Source organism: Dryobates pubescens, chromosome 8, assembly GCF_014839835.1.
Source record: "Dryobates pubescens isolate bDryPub1 chromosome 8, bDryPub1.pri, whole genome shotgun sequence".
NCBI classification, from domain to species: Eukaryota; Metazoa; Chordata; class Aves; order Piciformes; family Picidae; genus Dryobates; species Dryobates pubescens.
In genome coordinates, this window is record NC_071619.1 from 12992826 (window position 1) to 13000369 (window position 7544).

The window sequence follows — 7544 nt, forward strand, 5'->3', positions numbered from 1 at the left end:
GGTGGTCCTGCAAGGAACTGTGGAGGGGAGCGCAGATAATCAGTGAATGAGCTGGGATGCAGGTGGGGATGTTTGTGGGGCAGTGAGGTGGGGGGAGCCCTGGCAGTGCGGCACACAAAGGGATGGATGCACAGGGGACAGTGGTGGCAGCGCTGGGGACAATGCACAGGAAATTAGAGCCAGCAGCAGCCAGACAAGCTGTGGGGGGAAGGGAGCCACGGTGCTCCTGCGTGCAGGCGAGTGGAAGCTCTTCTGCTGAGCTGGGATCAGCATGAGCACCAGCCATCTCTTCACATACCTGGGACCCCACTTTCCCACCCCCAGAGCAGAAGTGTCCCAGGTTTCCCTGATCCTTGATCCCAGCGAGACTGCCCCATCCATACTGACTCAGACCCCTATGAGTAGGGACCCTCTTGCATCTGGCAGCCCTGCCACCCTGTGTCCCTGTGCCTGGTGGCTTATCTGCCACCCCAGGATCTTTCTGGGGAGAAGGGAACAGGGTGGAGGGGTGGCAGTGCCAAGTGCTTCAGCCAGGTAAGGTGAACCTGTGGGTTGGCAGTACCAGGTGACCCCCATGGCCCTCATAGGGACAGCACTGCCTTGGGAGCCGGGGGACCTTCAGCAGGACAGGAATCTTCCCAGGATCCTCAGGTTTCCTGGAGCACCCACTCTGTCCCCTCCAGCAAATTCCAGATGGTGTAACACAAAGCAGGTGCAGGTGAGCAGAGTAGCGCTGACTCAAGGCACTAACCACCAGGATCCTTCACTGGGGCTGCCATTCCTCTTTCCAGAGCATCATGAAGGCCGAGACACCTGCACACAGCCCGATGGGCACACCACACACGGTCAGCACACTCACATTGCACCTATAGTCTGGGTGCAGCTGCCCCATCTGCACACACTGTGCACACACGTGGTGTGTGAGCACTCAGCATGCTGCTCAAACGTGCGTGCAGCCCATGCACGCACACACACACATTTCCACTCACACGTGCATGCAGCAATGTGCATGCATCCTACTGTGCTCACTGTCCTGCTCTCTGCTGCTTGCTGCACCCCCTTGCATGGCTGAGAGGGCCATGCCAGCCACCCCTCACTGCTTTTTTGACACTAGGAGAGGGCACCTGCTATTACCACAGCATACTGTGGGATTCCCTCAGGTGCTGAGCTGACTCTGGCTCCTGCCTGGCACTGCTTTCTTCTCTGGAGGGGCTCTGCTGGGACCTTCCAGCTCTGAGGGTCTAATTTCCACCCTAAATGTATTCATGGATAATTTATCCCCAGTCGTTCCTGTGCTAACATTGTCTTTTAGCTGAAATAGCTCTTCTCCTCCCTGGCGTTTACCACTCTGATGTATTTATAGTGAGCAGCCTGCAGCCTGCACTGTGCTGGGCACGAGCTGCTGTCCTCCCATCACAAGTCTTCTGGCCTCTGCCTCCCCCAGCAGCCCAGCGATGCTTCTGCTCCTCTCCCAGGCCGACTTCAGCAGAGGCAGGTCCCCCACGGGGCCCATGCAGGGACACAAGCAGGTCCCTAGCCCTGTTATACATCTTCCTCCTGGTGCGTCCTAGGCATGCCTTCTGTGTGGTGGCTCACAGCAATGGACTTCCACTCTGAGCTGGCTGCTTGCTCTGTCCCTCTCCTCCCTGTCATCCCCTCTCTGTCACTGTCCTGCAGCACCTGATTTGCTTCTTTGCCCACATACCCCTGCCCTCCCAGGTCCTGTACCCCAAGTCAGCCCACTGCTTCTCGGCGCCTGGACACCTCCCAGCCTGGAAGGCATTTTGTGCCTGGGCTGGCAATGATCTGGGAACTGCCACCCATCCCAGTGGCTCCCCATGAGCTGCTGCTTCCCACCATCCTTTCCCCTGGTCCCTTCCTCCTGCCAGCAAGGTCCCTCTCAGGCATTTGCTGGGTATGGGAACCCCTGGCAAGTTGTTATCTTACCACAGAGGCTAGGACAGCCCCCGAGGTGTGGTTTTTAAATCTCATTTCCAGTCCCCTTTTATTGCCGGCTTATTGTACCCTCGGGAGCAGCCACGTTTGAAGGATGGGTCCTGGGTGCTGCCCAGCAATGGGGAGCTCCAGGGGTGTTTAGTCCCTGCCCTGGGACCTCTGGCCGTGCAGCTGTTTCTGCACAGCCTCCTCGGTTACCGCACAACTCCCCGTCACTCCTGCCACCACGCACAGTGCCCCTGGGTCCCCACTTGGACTCTTCCTGTCGCCGGGACATCATTAGAAATGTTAATTATTAATTATCACTAAAAGCCCTTTTTGCTGCATTGCTGTTCTCTGCCTATTTCTCTCTGCCCCGTGCTGCCTGTAACCGGATCCTCCCGCACTCATCTCCCGCCTTGCAGTCCCCGTCCCTGCTTTCCCGTGTTATCTGATGGGATACGGCACGGGAGAATTCCTCTGCAGGGCTTGTCCCCATGGGACAGACGGGACTTGTTCCCGATGGGATCCCGTAGCCGTAGCTGGCATGGAGGTGCATCACTGCCAGCACTCAGCCTGGTGACTGCCCTACCCTACACCTTGAGAGGCGACCTATCCAGTACTGCACTGGAGCCAGGGCCCATCACTCTTCTTGGCCAGCAATGATGGAGTCCCTTGCAAAGGGAGCACAGGCATGAGACTCAACAGCTGGAGGGTATCAGCAGGGTGGAAGAAGTAGGCTAGGCTCCAGCCCACCTGGGCAACATCCCCACTGTAGAACAGTGTTAGGCTGCCAGGAAACCTGGGGCACTGCCAGCAGCTGGCTGAGGCTGACAGGACCCATGGGGCAGGGTATGCACTCTGGGCAGCTGCAGGAATACGGGGGGATGCCCAGCCTGCCCAGCTCAGTATCCACTGCCAGGGCTCCTGAAAGATTTATCATCTCCAAGCGGATCCTGTTGATTAATCAATTCAAATTGTGGTCTAAAAAAGCAGCTGGATTCCTTGCCATGAGGCAGTGACTGTCACCCGACACAGTGGCACTTGCCAAGGCTAGCACTGGGAGAGATAGGAAGCTGCTTACAGTCTCTGCATCCCTGTGTGCAGTCTGCCGGGCAGAAACTGCCTGCTGGAAGCATCTCTGCCTGCCAGAGCCAGCCACAGTGCCCTGGTACCATCTAGGGATCATGTCAGAGTGGACCATGATGGAGCGGGCTGCAGCATAGTGCCAAAGGCGGCTACACTGAGTCATTTTTAACCTGGATCCCCCCCGAGAGGTCTCTTCTGCTTACTCCCCATCTCCCGAAGGAGTCAGGCTGTTCATGTTAGCAAGCTCCTCAGCCCCCTGGGGCTGCCACTGGCCATCCTGTGCTGCTGCATAGTCCTGCTGAGAGTGCTGGAAAACATGAATAGCGAGGAGACAACAGCAATAGCTCAGTGAGAGAGGCGTTTGGGCGCAGGCTCCTGGGAGTGCAGGGAGGAGCACCCAAGCTGCTCCTGGAGCGGTATTGATTCCTGCAGCACAAGCACTGTCTTCCATGCCTCTTTCCTGTACGGTGTGCAGGGAAACAGGGAGCAAGAGACCCTGTCTCCCTCACCACAGGCAGCCCGTGCCACCGGGGCCATGGCCCCATCACCTCCCTGCCCACAAGCCACTGGCAGCACTGTTGCCTGCCTGAACCACCAAGTGCTGCCCACATTACACAGCCCTGTCACGAGCCACTGAGTCCCCAGGTGTTTGGTGCAATAATGCAAAACAGATCCAATCAACCCCAGCCCCAAGCTCTCTGCAGTCCCCTCCCCATGGGCTGAGCACATTCCCTGGCTGGACATGGCGGAGGGCTGTGGGTGCTCTGGGTGCTTCTACCACACTGCAGCTGACAGGCAACTCTCTCATTGCCCCTGTGTGCCCGTTGCAGCTCCTCAGGGCTTTTCTCAGCCAAAAGCACTCTGTGAGCATTTGCTCTGCAGCAATAAATCAGAGGGATGCTCACTCAAGCACAGGCCGAAATTAGGTTCCCTAGGACCAGGGTGCAATGAGGCACCTGAGGTGATGCTTGGGCCTAGAACATAACTCATTTATTTCCTGGTATTTCAATGTTAAGCCTGGAGATCACACCTTGGAGGGTCCTGGGCCATACTGGCAGGTCTCTGAGCTCCCCAGGTTATCTGGCTCCTTTAGAGACAGGGCAGAGCAATTAGGAACTCTTCTGCACACTGTGTGTGGTTCCAGAGGATCCTCAGGGCTGGCTGGGGATTGACATGGCTGCAGCAGCCTTGGTACCCCAGTGTAAAGTGGTTCCCTGTCCCTGGACCATCCCGAGCTGTCGGTGTTCCTCCTGCTCACAGGCTGGCAGGGAGCCAGGGGCATCAGCCAAAACCCCTGCTCCTTCTAACACCTCTGTCTGTGTGTGCTGAGCCAGCAAATTCTCAGCTCCCTGAGAGCTCTGAGAGTCACAAGGGGTGATAGGCTCTCTGGCAGCTGGAAGGCAGCTACAGGGTTTGAAGGCATGGCTAGAGGAGAAAAGGCTGCTCAGGTAGCCAGAGTAGAGCTAAGGTCACCCCATGCTGCTATGCTTTCCCATCCCATGGCCCAGGGCTCAGCCTAGCATAGGATGCTGCATGAGCAGGAGACGGATGCATGGCTTGTCTGCAATCAGACCTAGATCTGGGGCTGCTGATAGCTCCTTTCTCTCCCTTGCTGCTTCTTTCAGCCTGTGCTCCCCATGGCCCTGGCTGATGCAGCTGCAGATGAACAGACAAGGAGAGCCAGGCAGCACTCTTGGACCACTCCGCTGGGAGGCACAGACATGGCAACTTTAGATCAAGACTCTTGAGAAGCAAGAGGAGCCGTGGCTATCAGCAGAGAACGTCTGCTCAGCTCCCAGCATGTGCTCCCACTGGCTGTATGACATGGGTGGTGAGTTTTAGGAAACCAAGGAAGACAGGACAGGGATGCTGGGACCTTCAATGCAGGGCCATGGGATGCTGCAGCTCCCACTACCAGCGTGCTGAGTGCCTGGAGCATGATTGGGCTGGGGGCAGACCTAGCAGCCACAGCCAATCCCCTGTCCCTGTATGGGCAACAGTGGGAGCCCAATGCCACCCTGCTCTGCGCAGAACATCAGTCAGCCACTAAGAAATGTGATTTCCATGCCTAGGAAGACTCTCAGGATCCCTGAGACCCACCTAGTACAGGAAAAGGCAGGCTGTGTCCAACCAAAGCCCTGCAGCTCCACTCTGGGGTAGCTGGCCTCAGGGGTTGGTTCAAGCAGGGTGCCTTTACGTCACCCCATTGCCCTCACCCATCCCCTCTTTTCTGAGGACCACGGGGGCTGTGGGTAGTGCAACTAGTCCTTGCACTCATGGGTGGCAATCTGGAGGGGACCCTGCTGTCCCTTGTAGGAGGCAGAAGCACAGACAGCTGTTGGGCCTGGAGAGGACATGTGAGGATGCCTCCAGCAGGGGAGAGCAAGGGGGTCCTTCTGCAGCCCATACCTCCACCACTTCAACCATGCTGCTGCTGCCATGGAAACTATCATGGAGCATCATCCTGCTGCACTGACCAGGGTGACCAAGCTGCCACAGTCCCCAGTCTTCCTCAGGCTCTGTCCATGGGCACGTTGGTTGACTGGATAGGAAAGTCTAGGTGCTCCTTGTCCCTGGGCTACCCTGAGGCTGTGATGGGATGAGGGCACACCTGGGTGGGACACTCAGGGCAGAGCAGGGACAGAGAGGCTGGGGAAGAACTGGCTGGGGGTGTCTGATGCCATTCCCAGACAAACCCAACTCCCACGTGGCCAGGGGCTCCACGCTGCTTGGCCTCCCACAAACATAAATCATTTTCTAATTTATAACATGAATAATTGATTTTGCCTCTGTAGCTGGCAATAAATCTCCTGTGCGCACATGCATAAGAAAATAATAATAATGAAAGTGATCAGGATCTGCTGCCATCGATTACCTGCGAGACAGACCATGGTCCCCTGTGTGCCAATGGCAGCCTCGGCCAGAGGCTGCTCCCTGGCGGGGTGGGGGGGCCGCTAGGTGGTCCTGCTTGGTGTGAGCCTTCCTTGTGCTGCATGGGGCCACGCAGCCGGGGCAGGATGACCCTACCCCTCTATGACTGTTTGGACCAAGGGTTGCCCTGCCCGGCCCTCCCTTCCCGTGAGTGATCCCGCAGGACTGCGATAATGAAGCAGAGCTTCCTTCCCAGGGTGCTGCCGTGTTCACATCTGCTCCTAAAAAGGGAAAATCAAAACACATTATGGCTTGGGTTCACCACTCAGCACAGAAGAACAAGGTTCCTGGGGCTAAGGAACCCTCTGTGCCGAGCCCCTGGGGGCTGGGACCCACACTGGGCAGTCAGTAAGGTCCGAGTGCTTCAGGGCATTCCAGACCTCAGGCATCAGCAGTCCCTGCCCTGTAGCTGCACCCGAGAAGGGATAATATGCTTGGCACAGACCCATGCATTGATACCCCATTCTGTATCTCAGTGGCATCTTGCTAGGGTGGCAGGAAGCTGCTGTGACTCTCAATCCTTCAGCAGCTGCACAGTGTGTGAAGATCTACAGATGGTGCCAGAGGCATGCACCCCTCCCTCACCTGCACCATGAGACTTCCTGGATAACAGCTTCTTGGGAATGGCATCGGAGAGCTTTGGTTTCTTAGGGAGCTGGTTGTAGTGGTGGTGGCACAGAAACCCCCTTTCCATCTGCCAGACAAACCAGGGCAGCTGCACCAGCTTGCCCAATGCCTCTTCAGCCCTGTGCCCCAGCCAGCTAGGTCACGGCCCTGGTCTCTCCTTGGCCCACAGTGACAGCAAACCCCGTGGCTACCCGCATTCCCCGTGCCACCCACCCAGCCCCGGTGCCCCATCTTTTCATCGCAGCCGCAGGCCGCGGTTCGGAGAGCTCCGCAGCAGCAGCGGACGCGAGTCCCTCGAGTGCTCCCCCCGCCGCCTCCCGAGCAGCGCTCCGCGCATGGTCTGCGGCGTAGGCTGGCTGCTCCTCGCCGAACCCCAGGAAGGAAGCAGAGCAAACCCGCCGGGCGCACACACCTTCCCCCGCCCGCTGTCTGGGCAGGCGGCGGCAGCAGCGCGGGCTGAGGCCCGGGGGTGCCCCAGCCCTTGGCAGTTCCCCCGGTGCCCCTGGCGGCAGCGGGTGGCGGCCGGCCCAGCCAGGGCAGCCGCAGCCAGCGCCGCTGCTAGCGCCGCTGCTCCCTACTGTGTAACATAGAACGGGAGCGGGAAACCCACGGCTCGTGGGGTCACCCGGGAGGACGGGGTCTCTTTCCCTCCTGCATCCCTGCGCCCACCGTGCTCGCCCCACCACGCAGGACCCTGCCCTCGGTCCCCTTGCCCCGGCTCCTGGGTAGGCTCCTGGGTAGTGCCTGGGGGAGGACGGGCAGCGCTGGCACCGGGGCTGCCCGTGGCAGGCTCAGTTTCGAGGATGCGATGAGGACCAGGGATGCCTTTGTGCCATGGAGGTGCCAGCATGGCACGGGCAGCCGCCGAGGCTTCGCGGGGCGGGCAGTGCGGGCGCCGCCGTCGCACTACAGGTCCCGGCGCTCCCCGCGGCGGGGCGGAGCGGGTCGGGTTTGACGCGGCG